This window comes from Excalfactoria chinensis, chromosome 3 (assembly GCF_039878825.1).
Source record: "Excalfactoria chinensis isolate bCotChi1 chromosome 3, bCotChi1.hap2, whole genome shotgun sequence".
Taxonomy (NCBI): domain Eukaryota; kingdom Metazoa; phylum Chordata; class Aves; order Galliformes; family Phasianidae; genus Excalfactoria; species Excalfactoria chinensis.
Window position 1 is genome coordinate 92,299,071 of NC_092827.1, and position 24,226 is coordinate 92,323,296.

The 24,226-nt window shown below is 44.9% G+C and overlaps 1 protein-coding gene across 4 annotated transcripts in view; it reads right to left on the reverse strand.

Annotated features, from left to right (window-relative positions):
* Positions 1-24,226, reverse strand: part of PAK5 (p21 (RAC1) activated kinase 5) — a 216,290-nt gene that overhangs the window by 87,836 nt on the left and 104,228 nt on the right. For all 4 annotated transcript variants that reach the window (XM_072332099.1, XM_072332097.1, XM_072332102.1 and 1 more), the window contains one exon: positions 11,384-11,584. The gene's annotated coding sequence lies outside the window, so the exon portion shown is untranslated. The remainder of the gene's footprint in view (positions 1-11,383; positions 11,585-24,226) is intronic.

Here is a 24,226-nt window from a genome sequence, read left to right on the forward strand (position 1 = left end):
GAACTTTCCCTCACATTTTAAAGAGAACTAAAGGAGGACTATTCTTTTGTAAATTACTTTCATTTATTCTAATATCTTCTCTGAAAACCAAGCAATCCTGACCTTTTGTTCTACTAATGGGAAAAATTATTCTGGATGTCTGCATTTGCAGTGCAAGTGTTCAACGTAGCTTTCCCTACAAATAGATTGCTCTATTTAATGCTATTACAAGAATTATACTAGGAAAAAAAAAAAAAAAAAAAAAAAAAAAAAAAAAAAAAAAAAAAAAAAAAAAAGTTATTCTTCATAAAAAAAAGCCTATTGTTTTAATCTATATTAAAAAATAATAATAATAATCCAACATTCCATATAGTTATATTTGAGGGTTCACCATTTTAAACAAAGGAAAATAGTTGGCAAAACTATGTTCCCAATGACCGTTACATTTATAATACATGATTTGACCTGGATGGTTTGATACCTACCACCTTCTGACAGCATCTTACTGTTGTTCTCATTTCCGTTTCAATAACACAGAAGGGACAATGATGTTTCATGGGAGCAGGATTTGTGGACTGGCTTTATAATGATGCTGAGGGTTTCATACAAGGAGCAGCAAATCTAATGACATCGTCAGTATTACTTGGTCTTCTTTTAACCAATGGATTTTCTTTCTGTTCCAGTCACAGACCTACTAAAGATCATAAACTCATGGATAGCATCAGAGGCTGATTCAAGGAAATATGAAGTAAATAAATTCACTGCAAGGAAAAGGAAGCGATGGGAAGGAAGCAGAGAAGCATAAAAAAGAAAAAAGAAGTATGTGCTATGTAATTTAGGTGTATTACTGCCAGAAATTTGTGCTTCCTCTGAAGGCCACTTTAAGCCCATGTTTATGTATAATGTTCTGTAAGAAAGCTTAAGACTGCATTTATCAAGGGCACAATCCAGTCCCTGCAAATGTTCCATCAGCAGAGGCCCCGCTGTGCTGCTGTGGCACCAGTGCCAAGCATTCATCAGGGGGACCCATGGCTGAGGACACCTGGAAGGAAGATGATACAACAGAATCACAGAATCGTAGGGGTTGGAAGGGACCTCCAGAGATCATCCAGTCCAACCCCCCTGCCAAAGCAGGCTCCCTAAACCAGGTCACACAGGTAGGCATCCAGGCGGGTCTTGAATTTCTCCATACTTCTATGGAGACTCCACCACCTCCCTGAACAGCCTGTTCCAGTGCTCCGTCACCCTCACCATAAAGAAGTTCTAACAGACATTAGTTCAGAACTCCTATGCTCCAGTTTCTGTCCGTTTCCCCTTGTCCTGTCTCCACACACTGCTGAAAAGAATCTGGCCTCACCACTTTGTCCCCCACACCTCAGATATTTATAGACCTGGATCAGGTCCCTCTCAGTCTTCTTTTCTCAAGGCTAAACAGACCCAGTTCCCTAAGTCTCTCCTCATAGGGGAGATGCTCCAGGCCCTTCACCATCTTTGTGGCCCTCCGCTGGAGATCCCTGATTCCAAGAGATCCCTGTCTTTTTTGTACTGGGGAGCCCAGAACTGGACACAGTATTCCAGATGAGGCCTCACCAGGGCGGAGTAGAGGGGGAGGATCACCTCCCTTGACCTGCTGGCCACGCTCTTTTTAATGCACCCCAGAATGCCATTGGCCTTTTGGCCACCAGGGCACACTGCTGGCTCATGGCCAACCTGTCATCCACCACAACACCCAGGTCCCTCTCAGCAGAGCTCCTCTCCAGCAGGTCATTCCCCAGCCTGTACTGGTGCATGTAATTATTCCTCCCTAGGTGCAAAACTCTACACTTGCTTTTGTTACACATCATCTGGTTTCTTACTACCCAGCTCTCCAGCCTGTCCAGGTCTCGCTGATTGGCAGCACAGCCTTCAGGCGTGTCAGCCAACCCTCCCAACTTCATATCATCAGCAAACTTGCTGAGGTGGCCACTATCCCCTTGTCAAGGTCATTGATGAAAATGTTGAACAAGACCGACCCTTTGGGAACACCACTAATTACAGGTCTCCAGCCTGTACTGCCAACACACAAGAACAACTACAAACAAACCACGCCCAACCCTAACTTAAACAACTGCAGTAAAATAAAGAATCCTGGGCTTAGTCTTTGCTGCAGGGCTGAAGCTTTCCCTGGTGCATCCGAGCAAGAACAACGCAGGGCACAGCAGTGAACGTTTCCTCTCTCTGAGTCAGCATGAGTGACATGTGTCTGTAATGCACAGTGCTGCATGTCAAATTCTGGCACTGTGCATATGGCTTTTGGCAGGGGAATAAAGAAATTAAACCTATGCTGTTTTATCTTTAGTCTCAAGTGTAATTTGGAGGAAACTGTCACAGCATATTGGCAAAATGGGCTGACAATTGCTCAACTACAGTGCTGGGAGAGAGGCTCCATGCTGCTCTCAGAGAGCTGAGGCAAGAAGGTAAAGGAACTCACCTGCACCCCGTGCTGCACCTGGAGAAGGGCTGGCAGATGAGCTTGCTGTAATAATATAAGAAATAGAAACAAACCCCTTCAAATGTTAGATGAAGCCAAACCATTGAAATGACCATTTAAACTACGTGTTTCTCCTTTGTATGCACAGAAAGACGTTCTTTCCTTCAGATCAGTCAAAATGGAGAAAACAATGGGGGACTGGAACCAAAAAGATAGAGAGCTGCTTTGGTAAGAATCTGGTGATTGGAGAGTCTGGTCTGCTGACCACTTCACATGCAGAATGAGTTTTGATAATTGTATTCCTCCCCTTAACACTGTATAACCACTGTATTTGAGACTATACTGTGATTGAAATCGGAAGGCACTAACTAACGTGTTTCCTACTGTGCTCGTGCCCCCTGACACAGATCAGCATTCAAATTAGTCACGTAGTAGAGGTGTCAGTCATCAATTCGGAAGATAAAATGAAAAGTGTTTGGTAATTTCAGACTTAACATGCAGATTCTTAAACAAATATGCTAACAGCATCTCCTGATCACAGGTGACAAGAGAGCAGTAGGCACCAGTGAATAGCTGTCAGTTGTTCCTTTGGAAAATAATTTAAAAGCCCAAATGAAGAACAAGATTAATTTAAATAATCAGTTTTGCATTTCCTGTTAGCTGATTTAAGTCAGGATGAAAACTGCTGATTAAATTCCCTGATTTAAATCAGTGCCCCTGTGCAAGAGTGCAAGCCTATGAACACAAGCCCGTGATAGTAATAAAAGACTCTTTGGAGAAGAAATAGCTTTCATAGAATACTGAAAGACCACCGTCCTTCCTCTGCAAAAAGAAAGAATGAATCTTACTAAGCTAAGCAATTTTTCTCCCTTAAGCTCTTAACACTGTAAAAAATAGTAGTAACAGAACAATAAGAGATGGGATAGGATATTCATAGCCTTATTATGCAGGTAGGACTGAACTTGGGATCCCTTTCACTAACTGCTGAAATGGAAGATGAAGTATGGATAGATTAACGTAAAAGATGGGTCTGAGATCCCTGAGTATTGCAACTGAACACCCTGCCCAGCTGCTTGGCCTGTCGAGGTCTACAAGCTGTTGCCTGGAAAGGATGGCTGAAGGGTGCAGGGTGAACAGGACCATGATGCCTCAAGCACTGCAGTGCTTCTGTCCAACCCCAGGACTCTCCAAAAATGGCTTATAAAGGCAATATCTCTGGTCCCAAGCAGTTATTCTCACAGTCCTTCCTCAAATCTCACCTGAATTTAAGATGTCTTTGTTCTTCTTATCAGTCAAAATCAAAGCATGAAAGCATTCATAGCAAATTACAGCAAATGCGGAAAACCATATTTAACTGAGGGCAGCATGGATATCATCATCCTGTAGTCCTAATGCAGATTGCTTCTTATTCCTCTTGACTTCAGGAGATGTAGGATTGATTGCTGCAGAGAGTGCACTGGTACAACCCCACGGCCCCTCTCCAAGTTTGCGGGGCTGGCGGCAGTCTATTTCTGTGCTGCCCAGTGCTCTCTGTGCACTCCTGAATCCCAAAAGGGATCTCTGTCTCTCTGGGACAGTGCAGTGGTGCCAGGGCTGCATCAGGCTCCAATCTCTGCTACAGCTGCAGGAGCACAGAGCCCTGTGGGTCCTGGCATCTGCACACAGGAGCTGTGCTGTCGCGTCTGTGGGTGCTGAGCAGGCACCATCGTGGAGACCTCTTGTTTTTTATGATAAAGCTATGCAAATCCACAAGTGCATTTATATATTGCTTTTATTCCTCCAGCATTTGTACTATCCACCTTTGTTACAGAATCACAGAATCACAGAATGACCCGGGTTGGAAGGGACCTCAAGGATCATGTAGTTCCAACCCCCCTGCCTAGCAGGGCCACCAAACATACGCCTTTGTGTCACATTGCCTTGCAGATCTGCTTCCAAAAGGCTGCCTTTCTTCTTCTAAAAGCATTTCCAGTGCTTAGCAAGATTTCAGAGCCCTTGACTTTGCAGCTGGCAAAATTTACAACATGTTTACAATACCCTGCATAATTTGGCTATGAGATAATGTATAGCATAGTCCTTCAGTGGTGCACAGTGGGAGAAGAACAAGTGGAAAAAAAAAAAAGAAGAGTGATGGAAAGCCAAGAAAAACAGATGGTAGCAAGCTCTTCAAGGGGCAAGAATGAATAAATAACTGCAGATTTTCTTTTTTTTCCCCCCAAAGAAAAAATATATTATTAAATAAATAACACAGGTTTTCAGAAACGTGGACTATATTGAATGTGCATTTTTTCCAGTATTAAACAATGGCACTTCATCAAGACCAACGGTCTGTACTGCACATGTTTGCCTAAATGAAGCAGAGAGAAGCAAACTAGCATTTCTCAGAAAAGTTCTTGCTGGACCCGAGGGCCACATTTCATGCTTCCTGGAAAGTTATCTGACAGATAACATGTCAGATCTTTTGCAGGCGTAAAGCAGAGCGGCCTGGGCTTACCACGCTGTTTAGCAGCATTAAATCTCTGACAGGCCGTGTCAGATCTGCCTTTCTTTAAGAGCAAAACTTCTCAACTTTCTGGGGTTCTTCCCTGTTCTGATATTTGAGCCAGAGGAAGCTGCACCTACTTAGTAGCCCAAGAACACTTCTAAGATGATTAACGGATCAATTTTTGTCTTTATTTTTGACCACGTTGTGTCAAGCAAGAGGAGGAGAGAACTGCTTAAAAATACCCAAGTATATAAATAACCTTACTTTCTTCCAGCAAAATATTTTCCCCCTCTTTATAAGTCACCCAGAGGAAGCCAAGCAGCATATGGGATGCATGAAAATTGCTCTCTGCCAATCTGTCAATCCATTTTAGTGATGCCGTGTATCAACCCCAACTCCGTTATTAACAGCCTTCCCTGCACAAGGGCTGCCAACTGGCCTGCAGTCAGCTATTCGCCATGAGACAAACCATCTCTGCTACACTGATCTATGGGCCTGCAGAGCAAAAAGCTGCAAGGCATCAAATCTCACATGGTTTTCCTCTGTAGCCATGGTGCAAAAACAATCTCTGCTGCATCACTGATGCTTGTTTGCTCACCCGCTGGCGGCAGGGGAAGGCAAGTGAGCAGGCATCTAGCAAAGCTTTTTCTGATAACCAGCCTCAGCAGTGGGTTAGAGAGGAGGAAAACATCATATGCTGGAAGGAGCCACAGCCTCTGAAAAGGGGCAATAACTTCTTGACATGGCAGCTGTGGAAGAGGGTCGTGTCTCACAGTCATTCCTCTGGGCTATGGCAAGAACGGTAGGTTTGGGGAATAACACAGCCAACGCTGCAGTAGTGCAAACCTGTGGTGAAGCTCTATGTAACAGAGGCAGCTACCAACATGAAGCAGAGAATGAGCAAGAATTGGATCTGAATTCCCAAAGGACCATCACACATCAGCGCTTAAAAACTCCTGCACCTTCCTTGCATGTATGAAATGAAGAGGCTCTATTTTTCTTTCTGGAGATCTGGACTCACAGCATTGGCTGCCTATAAAACTTAACATGTCTTCTACCAGCACTGCAATAAATCACAAAGCTCAGAATATTTCTTGGAAGCCAGAAAGAGCGATGGGAAAGAAGGGTCAGCCTCATCTTGTAACTGCTTTTCCAGAGGCAACACAAGCTTAGCTGTGCCCACAACACTGCTGCTGCTATTTTCATCCAAGCTCCTTTTTCTGTTCCACCCATGCAAATTTGAATGCTATCACTTTAGTTTTTAACTCCTTCTGCTGAGAGCAGAAAATAAGTCCCTCCTCAAAACCACGTGCTTCCATGTTCTGGCACTGATTGCTTTTGCTAAATGAGAAGAATCATCTCTAAGAATCCTAGTCCCTAAGAAGCAATAAGCCTGCAGGTGAGCCTCCCAGATGCCAGCAGCTCTGGCTCCTCACCCAGCAGGTACCAAGTATTCCTCCTCCAAACTGTAGCTCCAGAAGAACACTAGATAGACCACTGCAGTTTTTGGGGATTGGGGGACCAGGAATTTGTAGCAGTGCAGCTGAGTTCATACATCTGTGCAAACTTCTGCAAAGTCAGTGAGGTCAGAGGCTGCTCCTTTCAAAGCAGGACAGGTTTCAAAGGGACAAGAGCTGCCAGAAGAGGCCACTGTTAGGAATGCCTCCAGCTCTCCCCCTGAACTGCAAACTGAAGTGCTTCCTTTTGTTAGAGCATATGGCCAAATCCTGAATCCTACACATGGTTTAATGCCAAGAGTGACTATTAGTTTGGCATCCTGCACTGCAAAGAAGCCATCGGGAGTTGTGCCCAAATGAGAAGTGAGGCAGCTCGTCCCACTGCCATTTCAGCCTGTCCTGCATTTCCCAGGGTGCGCATTGGCCGACACGTCACCTGGCCCTGATTCTGCCCACTCACCGCCATGTCCCTACATTAACCCAGCTCTTGCCATACTATGCTCTCACCAGCCACTTCATCTGAGACAACATGCATTTGGATTTCACCCTCAGATTGCAGTGTACGAAAGACTGCACTATGACTGTTTTGCAACCCAAAGCATTTTTCCATTATATATATTTTTTGCAGTACTGGGTAGGCTAGTATTGTAGAATAATAGAATTGCAGTCACCAGGTAGAATATTTTCTACAGTTCCTTTGACATTATCAGTACTCTGAATATATTCTCTCTTCCTTAAGCTTCCAAAATTACACTGATCAAAGCAACCTGCATTTATACACTGATGTGCTCCTGCATTCAAGAGATTTGCCAAGTGCTAAATATAAGTTTTCTCACTCTAGACAAAATCAAATTCAAATTCCAGCTGCCTCTGCTAATATGCTGCAAAGGTTTAGCAGTACAAAGCCTTTGTTGCAGAAGCAGACACCAAAGATGATTATATTAAACTGAAAGAGGAATTGGTATCAGCATAAAATTACTTTGCTGGAGATCCCAGTGTTCATTTCCTTCCACTGACACAAGCAGACACCTTGGGTCCTTTACAGTCACTGCAGACGAGGCTTTGCCAAGACCTCCCTTCCTCCCCACCAAGGCACTGACTTAAAAATCAGCTTATAGCAGCACTGAATGTAAAGAACTTCCTGATTTCAGCAGTACCAAGAGAGATGATGGCATTTAAAGCATACGGCATCAATTTAAAAAATGTTATCCTCTCACTCTTCCCCATTAGCTGTCATTCTTGGGCATCTCTGAGCACTCTTCATGCTACAATTACACTGATAGCCATATGCACGAGATACCTGCTGCAAACAGATTCCTCTGGGCACACACATATAGAGGTTTGCCAAGATGCCTCATTCTCTCCCTGCAGCCCTTCTGATGGTACCATTGACAACAGATGCAGATAGCACCAGTTCCTTGCTGACATCAGCTGACCTAATTTAGGAACTACACTGAGACCCCTACTCATATTTGGAAAACAGAACAAACCAGCGCTGGCCCTCAGACCACACAAACACTTTCCAGCCATGGAAAGGATTTTCACAGTTCAAAAGGCTAGAATTAACACAAGTGCTCAGCAATATCTAAATTAAAAGGACAAAGTGCAGGAGCAGGCGTCCTGGAGCAATGGATGTCTCTACAGTCTCTAGCAAATAAGTGATCTCAGAGCAGGAATATGCCTCAGGTGACATAAAGGCTTTACCTGTACTGTACATGTACAGAATCCCCACATTTGTAGGGATCTGGCTTCAAATAAATAAACAAAAATAACTTAGGCAGTAACTATAGGTGTCCTCACACAGCTGAAGGCCAGCTCACCTCCAGGCAGCACAGGGCTGGCCTTATACCAGTGTGTTTGTCATCAGCATCTCTTCCTTTGGCTAAGGGCTAGCTTAGTTTGCTACAGAAGAAGCAAAGTGAGTGCAACAAACAAGACAGTTACAAGAAAACTCTCACCTTCTGTCACCTGCCCAAGCCATGTTTTACACATTTCCCCATGCAGGAAACCACTTATGGTTTGAATATGGAAATACTCTTTTCTGTGGGATCTTCTTCATCTAAATATACTTCAGACATGTCGTTGGTAAAAGGAGCTGCAACCAAGGATGAGGATCAAGCTCTGGGCTGGTGGTGTCACACTGCTCTCTCTCATAGAGCTCCCCAGCAGATACTAATCCAGATGTGATTACTCTCTCTAGGATCTTTAAATCCAGGCTTTGAGGATTAAGGAGTCCCCCCTGCCCAAACAGGGGAATCCTCCCTTAATCCAGCCCAAATGGTACAGTAATGCTGGGGAAAAAACAGCATTTTCTGGGGGACATAGTTCTAACTCTGTATTTCAAAGCCTTTGAGGAATGTCATGTCCAACTGGCCATGGCTTGAGAGCTCTTCAGCATCACTCCAAAGTCAGAGCCTGGCTGCAGACCACACCTCACAGCCAACATCCTTCTCCCCCCTCTGTTAGGTACCACTTCAGGGTTGCCTTGTGCCTTCCATCCCAAGCACAAGCCCTTTTGAGACTTGCTGCCCTGCCAGCTTCTTTGGAAACGTTCCCTCCATCCACCTTGGAGTCTATGGGCTTATCATCACTTCTCAGCACCCAGCGGCTGAAGCAAATTGAAACAAAAACTGAGGGAAAATGCCAGCACTATAAAGATATAGTCTTACTTGTCCTTATCGCATCTTTACCTCTTACCTCTTTCAACCCATGTTTCAGTGGCAGCCAAATACAGCAGCAAGGCAAAGCCCCACTGCTTTATCACTCCTCCTTGCAAACACCTCTTTCCCTCTGTGGATAGTTTAGCTGCAGGACTGTGGGCACTGACACCCACCTGCCTAGCCACACTTCAAGCTTGTTCCCAGTCCTCCACCCAAGCTCATCCACAGGCCCTCACACAAAGACCCCAAGTTTAGAATGTATTTTTCTATTGATGGGGCTGGCTAAAAGGGTCCTTGCCTGCTGTTTATGGGACAGCCAAGAGGGGGAAAAGAATATTGACAGTGTAAAGGCATGTCACTCTAAACCTGGAAATTCACTCCCCCACCTTCCGAGGTCATACAGCTCTAAGAAAGTCAGAGTTACTCTGTTAGAAGTTAAAATACATTCACGACCTATATAAGAGTGTTTAAAATGTATGGAAGGCCTATTTACGCAGGAGAAAACCTGACTCCTCGGGATCTAAAACCTGAAAATAAACAACCCGTGTTCTAACATCAGCTATGAAAAGCATCTTGAAATATAACCTGCTTTTACAGCCTCGGGGCGCCGCTTGTGAATGCTGGAGCGCGCTGCAGCACTTCCTGCCTCAGGAGCTCCCTCCAGCGTGGTGAGAGGCCGCTCCGGCTCCTCCTGCACTGCTGGCCTCACACCAGAGCGGGTCTGGCTGCAGCCCTTCTCAGCCCGTTGCCATTAGAGATGCAGAAGGCAGAGGAGAGCTCAGTGGATACCCCAGGACTGTCAGCCACACTGATTTAAGCACCCCATTAGCAGAAGGAATCACCCGCCCAGAGGCAGAGCACTCCCCATCACACTGATTTATGCCTCTTCATCTGCAGCGGCAGAGATGATTTTTCTTTTTAATCCGTTTTCACTCTGGCATGCTCCAGCTTAGTGAGTGCGCTTTGCTGGGGGAAGGGAGGTTTGATTTGATTTGTGCCAGAGCCGGGAACAAAGACACAGAAAGCAATCACTCTCTCTATTGCTCGAAGACTGAGTGGGGAAGGAAGCGCAGAACCAGCTGGCTTTTTTCCTTTTTCCTCCTTATTTTCATGAGGGTTTGCCTAGCTATGTTTGCACATGGCACTAATAGGCACTCAGAGGCTGCAGCATCGCTTTAAGCTTTGAACTGCGTTTGCAGAAAGAAACGTTCATCCCTACAGGCTCATCGTCATAGCAACAAGAAATCCCCCTCATATAAGGGCACTGCTGCAGAGAGGAGCTTCACCGGGGGCTCATCCTGGGGGATGCAGCTGTGCTCAAGGCACACACACAGGCAGTCTGTGGCAGGGGGCAGCTGGGGAAGGCTGAACCCCCGGGGAGCAGCACCAGGGCAGGACACTGTGCCACTGACTCAAAGAGAACATGGGGATGGCTGAAGTTATCTTTGCCATCAGGTTGTGCCAAGGGGGGAGATTATGGCACTTTCACCTTCAGATTTCAACACAGGGAGTACCTGTGGACTTTGAGGATCTAGGCTGTGCTGCCCAAGCACAGTGACGCTGCATAGAGTATAGTGCGAGGAGATCTTGGCAGCGCCAGAAAATCAACACACTTTCTCTTCCACTCAGCAATGGAGAATCAAGGCCAGGTACATTTAATTATTTAGCTCACACACAAAGTCTCTGGCTCTCTGGGAGTGCAGGTACACTATCCTTGCAGTTTGGCATTTTGTTGCTAGAATCTCTTTTTGTTCCATAAACCTTTTTGTTTAAAAAACAAACACATACAGCCCTGTTAACACAATGCCAATTGGACATATTATTATAATTGCATAAACGATTGCAGTTGTGATATTACTGATTATACATCTGCACTGCCAGAGCCTCTTATTTTGCATATGCCTGCTTCAGACACACAGAGCCATACATCTTTGCCTTCCACAGAAGGGTTGGAGCCTCACAGTAGCTGCAAACTGCAAATGTACAATTTTACAAAGGTAAGATTATGAAGATGTCAAACATTTCTGACTATTAAGACTATGAGCCTATTTGCTGGGACATTTTCCTCCCTTGCTGAGATGACAATAAGCAAGCAAACATGAATTTGGCTATCTACAGCAAGTGCTTCTCTCCTCAGCCACACGCCGAGGCATTCAACAGAGCAACCTGGACCACAACAATCATGAGGTGAGAGTGTGAAATGCATTAATGAACAGCCTCAGCCCTGTAGCTGCCCCCATGAATGCAAACTGCCGCCACAAGCAATGTACAGGTGAACCCCAAAGTGCATGTTTTAGGGATGCTGGTAGTATTACTTATTAGCAATTCATACCTGGAGGACTCTCAAAAGCACAGGGTGATGAGGTTACAGCTCTGCTGATCTACTGTGGCATCGAGGTGTATTTCAGAAGCTTGCCCAGAGGAAAGCCCTTGTGGCAGGCACAGTACAGACAATGCACAGACAGTAATTCTTGCTCTTAGGAACTTCTATCTTGAAATTTGGGTCATTTTCACATGGAAGCCAGACAAGAACCTGAAAGCAAGTCAAGAGCAAATGTCAGAGTGATGCTCTGCCTGGAAAATGCTATAAACGCTGGTATCATACAAATACCCCTGCCAATATAAAACATTAAATGGAATCGGTCACATCAGTCACGTATCATTTCCCAAAGGTGCTGAATTGATTTGGGATGGCAGAAGCTCACCTGACCCCACGTAGCCCCCCAGAGTTCTTTTTCTTTTCAAAACCACTCAAATTAATGTGCTTTCTTTTCTAGAGGACTGGCTGCTGTTATTACCTGTTGTTCTTGGCTGGGATCCTTACAATTCCACTTATGTACAAATAATGGGAATAGAAGAGCTGTGTATTTTGCCCTTGTTTTCTATTGCAACTTGTGTTATCAAAAGAAAGTTGAAATGCTGCCCATTTCACATGGTACTATTGCCTACAGTAGGGTTTCAGTAATTGCAATTAAGAGTGGGATGTGGCCTACATGGTAGATGCAATAGATGATCTCTATAATCAAAAACTAAACGCACATCCATTGATTTACCCACACTATTACAAAATAATTAGGCTGATGCAACAAGCTTTGGTCTCTATTTTAATTTGATATCCCAGAAATCATTAATGTATTTCTGGCTTTACCTGAATTGTGTTTCTCCTGAGATTCAATGCTAATGCAGCGGCAATTTAACAAAACGAAGAGAGGTATTCATTGAAATGAAATCTTTGTTGTTTCCCAGGTGAAGAGCTTTCATTTCTAGACTAGTTCTTTTCCTGTATGGCTCCCCAGATTTCCTATCCTAGAGATTTTTTGTTCATCCTTTGAAAAGCCATGAAGTTGCAGTAAGCAAGAGGGGAAGCTTTCAGGAAGACCAAAGATAAAAACTTCAAGAACACTTTGAGCACTACGGAAAGTTAATGTGAATTTCCTTGGTCTCCACTCCAAGGCTATTAAATACAGCAGACTGTGAATGGTTAACCTGTACTGAATGCATCTGGCTGCTGATTTTATAAAGCCAGCCTCTGAGAATCTCACTTCAAGGAGGAAGAAAATAAAGGGGCTTCTGATAAGCACTAGCACTTGAGTTTGCTATGGCACAAAGAACTTGCAGCACATACAGCATCTTCTCACCCTGCTGTTTTACCCTTGAAAGAATCTGGAGTTGGAAAAACAGCATGTTTATTTGCAGTAAATAAAATGGGAGACAAGACTGAGGACTGCAGGTTATAAAATCCAAACATGGAGACCAAAAAACGGTTCAATTTGCTGCCTTCAGGTAGCATTTCCTTTTTGCTTGATAAACCACTGAATGCAAAACGTGGTCTGGTAAGCTTTTTCCCCGCCTTCTTTCCTTATGCATCCAGTACAGTTAATGTTATTTCATTCAACTAGATGCCACCTCTCTAAACGTTTAACTGCATTCTCATTTCTACTCAAGAGTACCTGACAAGTTGTCAGGAAAACAAAACAAGGCACCCAAACCAAGTAAATGTTTCAAACATCGCTGAAAAGTTAACACAAGTGAATACATGCTCAGCTCTGATTTGCTACATGTACACGGTACATCCTAAAACTTAGTGGGGAGGCTCTGTTTATTTTCAGACAGACACATCTCAGAAGATTAGCAAATCAGAATCAGGTTTTCCATTGGATGAATGGCAAACTCAGACAAATCATTTTGGTTTAATTTCATCTGCAACCAGAATAGCCTCCTCTCGAAGACAACCCCAGACACTTGCAGGTGGGCCATTCCGCACAGCTGAGGCTGCTTGAGAGCTGTACTCACAAATCAAGAAATCCTTACATGAAGGAACACATTTACTAGCTACATCTTGGGCTAAGGGCTGCTATCCTGATTTTGCCTGACTGTCAGGCAAAAAGTATTCTCAAGTAATGGTTCCCTAAGCAATCTCTACAGCAGGTGAAAAATGCTAGAAGAGTCAAGAGAGTCTTGTTGTTTCCTTGGCTCTGCTCACACTTTGTACATGTTCCTGAGACCAACCTTAATGAGCATCCACTTATTTAATGGCTGTTCCATGAATGACTTTAATTATCTGGTTTCACTGCTGCTTAGCTCATTACTCAGGGCTGCCTGGCTGCCACATCAATGGCTCTGGCACTTTCACTGCTCTGATGCCCATCTCTGCTCTGACACAGCTGCTGCAGCTTGTGCTACCACAGGTCCAATCTTCCTCCTGAGGTAGTTCCCAGGCAACCCGAATCAGTCTGCTCTAACACGTTACTGAAGCAATCTGCATTACCTCCAACTCCTTTGTGGAGGTGTGTGGTGCCTGCTCTTTTGTCTGAAGTCCTGGATACAGGCCTAGCCTAACATCCACTGACTTCTACATACTCTGAATTAAGCACTGTGTACATAGATGTTTCTATTGGGGCCACAAAGGGTATTCTGCACTGATTAAAATCGATGGGATTTGGGCATTCAGATCCTTTGGGTAGCTTTGCAAATGTCAGCCACAATGTACAATCAATTCATATAATGTATATGCATGTTTTTCTTTACTAGGATGCAGCAGAAGCCATTCTTAGTTATAAAAAACAGTTATTAGTGAGAATAACCCACACCCCAAAGCAATGACAAGATCGTAGAACTTATTCTGCTGCATGGACCTGCTGATTAGAACCATCACTCATATCACTGAAAAATGAGCTGCCATAGAGATGTACTTCCCTGAAGCTTGCTCTTTCATTCTGTAGTAATCATTCCACACAAAACAATTATCATGAAATTTGCTGATGACAAGACTAAAATACAAAAATTCAAGAGCATCTCCATGAACAGAACTTATTGCTGTGCTTGCTAAATTTTCAGCAAGTACATAAATTGGGAAAGATCTTTGTCTGCTTGCCTACATAACGTTTGCTGTTCATAAGAAAATACAGGCTTGATTGTGTTAATTGCAGCTCTTTCATCTTTCAGCTTCAAGCTGTGTTATAACTGACCTAGATTAAATATGTAATGCTAATCCAGAAACGAAGAGATAGAAGTCATAATCCTATCTCCTATCTTGTGATGTTCCAAGAGATCCCCTCCCATTTGGACAACAGGGGAGGAGGTAATACTGCAGCCTGTGCTGAATATCCAGAAAGGAACTTTGTCTTTCCTGATAGAAGGATGGCTTTTCCAGCAATGAATAGTACCTACTTTGAACCTCCTTTCACTGGAGATGGTCTTTATCTGATGGTTACGTAGGAGGTTACGTGATTGGGTTTGGAAGAGTGCTCTGTAGAGCCTTATGAAAGCTATGAGAAATGCAGGACACCCAACACTATCAGCCTTACTCAGACTAGGTAAATGGAGGCAGCTGGTGCTTCAAGCTGCTGTTCCCACTGTGTCACACACTGTTGCAGGCTAAAAACCTATCAGCACACTGGAAAGTCCCGATTTCCTACTCCTGGCCTCCTTGCTAGGTCACAAAATCTTTCATTCCCTTCCCATTCACCTTGCTCAGCACCATTATATGTAAGCAGTTCTCAGTACAGTATTGCCATTGTGATAACCTTACTTAACCAAACACCTGTATAAATCTAAACCTCTGTACGCTTATTGATTGTACAGAGGACCAAACAGGATTTTCTAAGTGAGACGACTGAGTCCAAGCTAGAACAGATTGAAACTAGACAGTGCTCTGGTGCCTTCTGGAGGAGAAGGATGCTGATAAGCTGGAGCAAGGCCAGCTGAGGGCCACCAGGACAGCACTGACCTGCTATATTGGAGCAGGAACCCACTGAACTGAGGGAATCTTCATCCTTGGAATACTAAGGAACAGAACAGGCAAGCATCCACAAACACCATCATCACAAAACCCTGATCTGGATTCTCTGACAAATGGGGGTCCACAAATGACACCTGTGGTGCTGTTCAATAACTTGCCCAGAATAGAGCAGAGACAAGAAATAAAATCAAATACAATAGAGTTACTGCAGGTAAAGAGCCCAGCTGATACACACACACTTGGATGCTGTTATTAGTAAGGAATTTTGGAAGAATCACCTGCCACAACCTATTTGAAACGGAGTGCTTATTGTACAAAGCTTCCTTTGTTTTCCTGCAGAAACAAGCCTCTGTACAAGAAGCCACTACACATTTCTGAGATATACTGGTACATATAAGTAGAGAACATGTCAACAGGCAGAAGCAATTTCATTTCAGTCAGGTATCATTTTCAGATTCTTGGCCCTGACCTTCAACTAAAAACTTGGCTATAGAGAGCTAGAAAGCACATCTGTCATCGTGCTGGGGAGAAAAAGAAAGGGAAGCCAAAAACTAGAGCATGTCCATATTTATAGTTAGCTGATAGTATTTTTTGCATGTATTTAATGAGATTCTACCTAAAGAAGGTTTTCAGGGTTTCCGAAATATGACTTTAGCTCCAGCCTAAATCAATGTGAGATCTGTACACTTTAGAAAAGCCCACGTGTTGAAGTCAGAAAAAAAATGCATTAATCACAGAATCGTAGGGGTTGGAAGGTCATCCAGTCCAACCCCCTGCCAAAGCAGGTTCCCTACACCAGGTCACACAGGTAGGCATCCAGGCGGGTCTTGAATTTCTCCATACTTCTATGGAGACTCCACCACCTCCCTGGGCAGCCTGTTCCAGTGCTCCGTCACCCTCACCATAAAGAAGTTCTAACACACATTAGTTCAGAACTTCCTATGCTCCAGTTTCTGTCCGTTTCCCCTTGTCCTGTCTCCACACACTGCTACAAAGAGCCTGGTCTCGCCACTTCACCCCCCACACCTCAGATATTTATAGACCTGGATCAGGTCCCTCTCAGTTTTCTTTTCTCAAGGCTAAACAGACCCAGTTTGGCCTTTCTTCATAAGGGAGATGCTCCAGGCCCTTCACCATCTTTGTGTCCCTCCGCTGGACTCTTTCCAAGAGATCCCTGTCTTTTTTGTACTGGGGAGACCAGAACTGGACACAGTATTCCAGATGAGGCCTCACCAGGGCAGAGTAGAGGGGGAGGATCACCTCCCTTGACCTGCTGGCCATGCTCTTTTTAATGAATTCCAGAATGCCATTGGCCTTTTTGGCCACGAGGGCACACTACAGTATTAATGCTGAGCTGGAAAAGAATCTGGGATGTAATGGGTGGCTAATACAAAGATGTTAACAAAGATGATGGTAGATATTCAAAGATTATATGCAAAGGAAAACTCACCAATGTCAATGCCTTGGCTGGAGAAGCTGGGACAGTCTCCATTAGGGAGCAGTCTCCAAGAGATGCTGCCTCAGTGGTGGTCAGCCCTTAAATGAGGTCTTAGAGGAGGTGGAGTCAAGCTCCACCCCTTCCAGGAGCACAGCTACATCACTCTCACCTGTGCTCCCACAGCTGCCCCAGCACTTGCCTCAGCTGAATAATCAGAGGTTCAGGCTGTGATTTCTCATACAGGGAGTTGGAATACTTTGCAAATTTAAGAAAACTATTTAAAGATGTATTTACCCATAGACATACCAAGCTGACACCATCAAGAAGTTTCAAAGGACAAAAGGACACAATGGCATGATGCTGTTGGCTTTTTCCTGTGCGGGAAGGATGCAGCAAATGGCAGCATTATCCCAGAGCACTTCTACCCTAATTGTCACTCCATACCCTTGGTTCCTCCATTAAGTCATTTCTCCTTTCTGACCTAATTTCCTTGACTGCAGAAGTGGGATAATAATGGCTAACATAAGAGTTATGGTGGGAAAAGAATTTATCTCATAAAACATCATTTTGCAGCACTAGAGATGTAGCATGCTTGGTAGCAGAGATGTACAGGGTATCTTGCATTAGGTGCTTGCAGTTCAAGCAGATGGGACAGACTGAGTAAGCAAAAGCAGTGCTTACTTTCCTAACTGGTAAACAGTTGTTCAGGTTAATTATTCCATGCATGTGTATTTTTCTATTCATCTCAGCTAGAGCCAGTTGCATGATTCGTGAAAATGTAAAGTGAACAATCTACATGATGAATTTTGTACTTTTAACCTCATACATTTTGGCTGTTGATGACAGAACCTCACGGAACGACTGATGTTGGAAAGAACTTCTTCATTTGTTATTTAGTCCAGCTCCTCTACTCAATCAGGGTCAGCCAGACCAGGTCGTTCAGGACTGCATCCAGTTGGGTTTTGAACATCTTTGCAGATTGAGAGCTTTTGAGACACACAGCATTGCCAGCTGGAAAAAGCTGCTGGCTAAAGTGACTCCACGTGCTCTCACTGCTCTTGTTTTTTCAGCTCTCATATCTGCAGGTATCCTGAACGCAGTCCAAATCAAGAGAAGTAAACTTGCACCTCCATTTCCTCAGCAGAGTGAGCCCAAAGCACAGGCAAAGCATTGTAGAACTAATACGGAACGTAACCTCATTCAAGTGTTTACTTTTACCCCCCACTGAAAAGGAAGAATTCAAGTAAAAAGCAGGCCAAGCCCAGCACAGCTCAATCAACATGTTCTGTGAGCAGCTGAATAAACCTGTCCCAGCAGCAATGAAGTTGTGAGGACAATGTGCCCCTGGACTCATGTCTTTCAGCTCTGCTTTCTCTTGCCCTGCTGGCAGCAAAGGAGCAGACAAAGCAAGTCTGCACCAGACTGAAACCTCAGTCCCCAGACTCAAAGCTGCGTGGTGACACCATAAAGCTTCCAAGCCTCCTGGAGATACAGTACTCAATACCCTCCTTCCTGGCTCTCCCTTTTCCTCTCAGGCAGCTGCTGTTTAACTCACCTGACCCACCAACAGGCTAGTGTGCTGACACACCTACTTTAGAGAAAAGCTGCCATCAGGCGGGCTCAAGCCTGCTGTGAGATAATCAGCTCATGCCCACATCGCCGCAGAGAGAATCCCAAGACGTGCTGTTGAAAGCATCCAGGTGCCTTCGCTAAGAGGAACACAAATCTGAGGCAATGACCTAACTGCTTAGCTCTCATTGCAGCTATCTTCATTCAGTCTTCTTGCTTAACACGAGAAACACCAAACTCCGTGCCAAAGTAGAGCATTAACCAGTAATTTCTGGAACAGGCCTGAAAAGAGCGATCTGCTGATTGAAATATTGTAGCCTTCCAAGAGTTAACTAAATTCAGGATAGGATGCAGCGGAAACCCTTGGAGGAGTTATCTTAGAAATTACGGTGCAAAACCCAAGCTGGGTGGCAGCCAGCAGTGGAGCTAAAGGATATGTCACTGCTGCCCCGTGGGTCGCCTAATGGCACGATGTCTTTACACTCATGAATATGATAAGATGAAGTGCAGGGCAGGCCTGAGGTCTTGACTGTTCCCAGATATTACAGCAGCAGGAAAAAAAACATGGCTAGTTTTGAAGCGTTTTCTTGACCCACAGGAGTGCCTCTCATTTTACTCATCTTTACTCATAGACTGAGATGAAGCACTGAACAGAGAAATGATTCCCTTGACAAACAGGGCTGGGTTTTTTTTGTTTATTTGTTTTGTTTTGTTTTGTTTGTTTGTTTGTTTGATGGTTTCGGGTGGGTGGGTGCTTTTCTTCTTTTCAAATCAGAGAACTGCATTTCTGGGGATGATCCGAAAGTTAACTCAGAAGGAGGGTGGAAGTAATGTCACCCACTGCAAAGAGCGGCGAACCGCTGACCGCAGAGGGGTCCCCGAAGGCCGCGGGTACCCTTGAAAGAGCGAGGGGACAGTCGGGGCGCAGCTCCGCTCTGTGGGGCGGCCGGCAGGTGGCGCCATTGCACCGCTGGCAGCGCGGGGCAGCGCGGGGGTGTCACCCCGGAATTGAGCTCAACCTTCCGCTGCGACCGCGGGAAGATTGAGGGAAAGAAGTCACTAAGCAAGGCATTTCCGAACTAAGTGCCAAGTACCGTTTGGGGGGAATTTTTCCTACTGGCATGAAGGGTTCAAAGATCTTCAAGAGCACCCGGGGAGGAGATGAGTCCCCAGTTCACACACGCTGCCATTTCTCTCTGCTTGTGAACCATTTAAAGCAAACCGGGTGTTTGCATCATTTGCCCGCTTGAAATAAAGCTCGGGGCATTTGTGTACGTGCTGGGTGGGGTGTGCAGTTGGTTTTGGGGTGCAGCTAGCAGCAACTCCATTGCAAAAGCAGCCAGAGCTTTTAGAGATGGGAGCTGCATGCTTGCACGGAGAACAAACAAGAAGGATGAGTAAAACACGGGTGGGTCGTGCTGACAGCCTGTCCCACACGCCCAGTACCTTCCCAGTTGGAGTGGGGGATGAACACAACAGCCACCTACACCACAACACAGCCAGCAGCGGAAAACTTCTTGGTGATACCCCTTAAACTGATCCTCTTTGGAAATAAAAGAGGGAAAGAATGGAGGAGCTGCTTCAAGAGCAGTTTCTGTCATTGAAGTCTTAGTGGAGATGAGAAGCTGCCTCCACCCTGACCAGGATGGGAAGGGTCTTACCTCCAGGATGGGAAGGGTCTTGCTTCCAGCCTCACAGGCTGCCTCACAGACAGCAGGAAGAGCTGGTAGTCAGGAAGTAACAAGCTCATACGGGAGCTTTTTTTCTGACCCTTTGTTAGCTGAGCCTGGCAGCAGCAGGATTTACCTCTGCCCTCCTTGTTCCTCAGCCTAGCAGGCTGTTTGTGCTGGTGCAGGGGCCCTGCTGCACCCTGCCATGGGCATTTCTCCACCTGGGGCCAAATGCAGCCCTCTGCATGGCACTGCTCTGCTTCCACTGCCAGCACAAGGAGTAGTAGTTTCCTGTCTGAAATCTGTCTTCAGTCGACACAGCTCCTTCTCATGCACCCAGCTCGTTTCTCTCATCTCTGATATGAATGAAGCTTTCCCAGGCTGACGCAGTCCCTGCAGCCAGGAAGCACACTGTTCCTGGCACCGTGATACAGCCCAACATCTTTTACAGGAAAGCAAGTGCTGGTGCCAGTGGGCAGCTTCCCATTCTGCATCCACGCAGGTCTTTTCCTAGACTCACTAAAGCTTCAAGCTTTGCAGCGGTAGCAGGAGCAGCTAATTAAAGAGAGCTGCAGCATGCTGAGCAGATGCAGGGATTATTTCTACTCCATGGTTCCCCAATGCCCCACACATTACTTTAAGAAATCCCTCTAAACGTCACTAGGCACATGAGGAAATGCCCTTACAAAGTACATCCTTGAATTTCGCCCTAGTAGAGCAACCAAGTGCACAGCAAAGCCAAGACAAACACAGCACTGCTCTCTCCTGAAAATGAATGTGGTTTGGAAATCTCCGCTGTTGCCATATCCAAGGCAATGATTCATCCTCCCAGTGGGGTTTTGCCTTGCCTCCGCATGTTTTGCAATGCCTGACTTTATAACAGCGTGGCTGCACGCAGTGAATCCTCGCTAGTTTCTCAGCTTGCCTTTGAGAGAGAAGGAGCTAATCCTTCTAATGATGATTTTCCTCTTTCACCACTTGGTCTTGCTGGCCACAGACTTATTCCTCGCAATGATCCTTTCTTGCATCCTTTATGCCTTTGCATTCGTTTCCATCGCGTTTTTGACCTGCTTCATTATCTTCTGGTCCTTCAGAGTCGTGGAGAAGAACATTGACATAAAAGGGAGAGCGATTGTAATTCTCGTATCCAACAGCTCAATTGGGAGGACGTTTGCTAGGAACTTGGATAAAGCGGGTTTTAGGGTGTCTGCTGCACACTGGTCTCCTCAGGAGGAGGGAACAACTGCGAAAGAAGAGTGCTCTTCAGGAATGGAGGTAGCATGGCTCCACATGACAGATGACGAGTACCAGAAGACAATGAAAACCTTCATAGAAAACCACTTATCCCTGAAAGGTAATTTTTAGGGCAAACTTGCAAATTGAACCCGATGTATATGTCAAGATGCTCAAGATTGTGAGATCGTTGTGATTTATCATGGAATGAGGAAGGCAAAAATGCCTTTAGTAACGGGTTGTAGCACTTAACTGCATTGCTTTTTCCTTGTGCAAAACACAAACTTTGCTTTTTCCAAGGGAAAGAGACTACTATGGTGGCTGTGAAAGGCCCCAGTGGAACCCAGCCCCCAGCAGAAAGCAAGGTAGGCCAAGGAACAAGGGGAGAAGGTCCCACCAAGGCAGAGAGGGCTGGACTCACCGTGTGGAGGAAACACAGGAATGAAAAGGGGGTGCAGGGACTTGGATGGTGACTCAGGATGAAGGCAAATGTCTGACCTTTAACCTCTTGTGGATTAAAAAAAAACACCTGAGGTTTGTCTTGTCTCTTTGTCTGCTGTGGGATTCATAAGAAATAGCCCAGTCAGAATTTTGGCTGGAAAGCTGGGACTATCTGAATCCCACAGCTGCCATTTCTGGGAGATAACAGGACTGAGAGCAGCCATAGAGCCCTCCTGGGACTGCACAAGGCTAGTGTCCTACTGAGGAAACATCCATAAGCACTCCATCTGGGGAACATCACCTGTTCTTTCTAAGTGTGGGATGAGACGTGCTGGTAGGGTCTTGACAAATTAGCTCTGCTATCCACTAGCCCCTGTCCTCACAGCTGTTAGTTTTATGCCACTTGGGAGTGAAAGAAAATTAAGCCTTCACTGCTTGGGCTATAACCTCACTGCCTACAGGCCTGTGGGGTTACAAGGGAAAAGGCCAACTCTCCCCCATCATTCCTCCTAGACAAAGTATGTCTAAGCAGTGAAGCTGTCTCACTGCTTCCCCATACTGCCTCTTCCCTTCTCCAGCTCATCCGTCCCTCTCCTCCTCACTCTTACTGTGGTTTCTCTGAGGTTCCTTTTGAGAACTCCCCAAGGCAGCTTCCCTGCTCGCTGTGAGCCAGGCTCTCTAAGAGCATTCTTCTCACACCCCTGAGAAATGATGAGACCCTTTGCACTGCTTCCCAACACTGGAAGTTTTCTTTGTGCTCCCAGGCTGTGCACAGGAAGGACATGCTGCAAGTCAGAGTACACACCATGAAGCCTCCCCTACTGCAGACACCCCACCAGAGACACGGTAGGGAACTCCAACCAATGCCCACAGCCAGCTGCAGCAGTTGATGGCCCAACAGCACAGGTTATCTCCCATTGCTTTTCTGCTCAGAAGCACACAGCAGACCAGAAGTGCCTGTGCTTGGATCCTGTAAAATCATACTGGTAAAGCTTGCCTGAGTGGACAAGGCCTAAAGCTCACAAAGCATCAGCTCCTGCTCTGGAAACCAACAACTGAGACTTTGTTAACCAGTATAGTTCCATGGGAGCTGGTGATTTCCATGAGCCTGTCCTGTTTTAACTACACAATGATCTGCCCCAGTAATATCTATTTTTAATTTGGGTTACTTTGATCACAGTGCTGGGTAAATAAAGGCTTTTGTAAGGTTGGTTTGTTTTTTTTTTTTTCCTTTTTCTTTTTTGTTTTTTTGTTTTATTTTGTTTTGATGGGAATCTTTATCATAGAATCTGTGAGGTTTTACATTTAGGATCTCTTGCACTGTCTTCACTTCATAGATGTGGATGCATTAAAATGTATTCCTCATGTGCTGACCCAATTGCATAGCACATCAAAGGCCTGTGTCGGGAATTTAAGGAAAACAAGAAAGAATAAGACTTCAAACTTTTCTTAGTTTTCCTTGTTAATGGCTTCAAGTGAGTGCTGGTGTTTATTCTGCAAGATTTGCTGTAATGTTTTTGGCATGGGTTAGGTCAATGTGGACATCTGCCAGTACCTGACTGACAGGAAAACAATTAAAACAGAACCAAAAGACTACACTGAAAGGTCTCCACATACAACATGCACTTTGGGCAGCAGGATCTGAACAAGATGGTTGTTGGTCCTGCAGGGCAAAGACAGGGAAGAACAATTATGCAACTCTCTCCTTTTTAAGATTTCTCTTACGTGCTTTAATTGTATGCAACTACTGGTTTCCAAAGAAAGGAATATTCATATTTGGTTTTGTAATATAGTTTTTAAATAACTTGTCCTCATGGGAAATCTTAATCACTACAACTTGCTAGTGTAAATAAACATACATCTTTTAATACAAATGCAGCTTTTTAAATGCAAAATGTGTCACTTCCAAAGTGATACAACAAAGACAGAAACTCCTAATCACAGCTACTCCTAGAACTGAATGCTTTGAACAGCTGAAGTCACCTATTTGTTATCCTAGTACAGGCCCGCAAATCTGAATTTCCAGGTAAGCTAAAACAGCTTTATTTTGAGGTTCCAGTAACAATACTTGAGGTATTATTAGGTGTGAAGAGTTTGTACAAGTAGCGTAAGTATAGAGACAAATGCAAAACAGCCTCCTTCCAAATTTATGATGTGTGTTTTCTGATAGCTTAACTTGCTTCATAAGAAATCTTATATTTTTCTAGCACTTTGACATTTGGTGCCTCCAGACGTTTACATTTTCTATGACTAGCAGGCCAAAGAGACAGGAGGGGAAATGGAGCAAATGAGTCTTAATTGCTCACCTCCAGGAGCTGGGCTTGTACCATCAAATATCGTAAGAGCTCTTGGCATTGCACCCAAGAGCTCAGAGATGGAGCTGCTTGAGAAACTGCTGTGTTCTATTGCTCTTTGGGCATGTTGCGTGGAAATGCTGGCAACTGCTTCCCGACTTTCAGGGCTGACTGCAGTAAGGGTGGGGCAGGACAAGGAGGAAAAAAACATGGAGATGGGCAAGACCCAACAGATGGCAACCTGACCGATGTGGGAAGAGTTCAGACAACTAGAGCACTGGGCTAATTA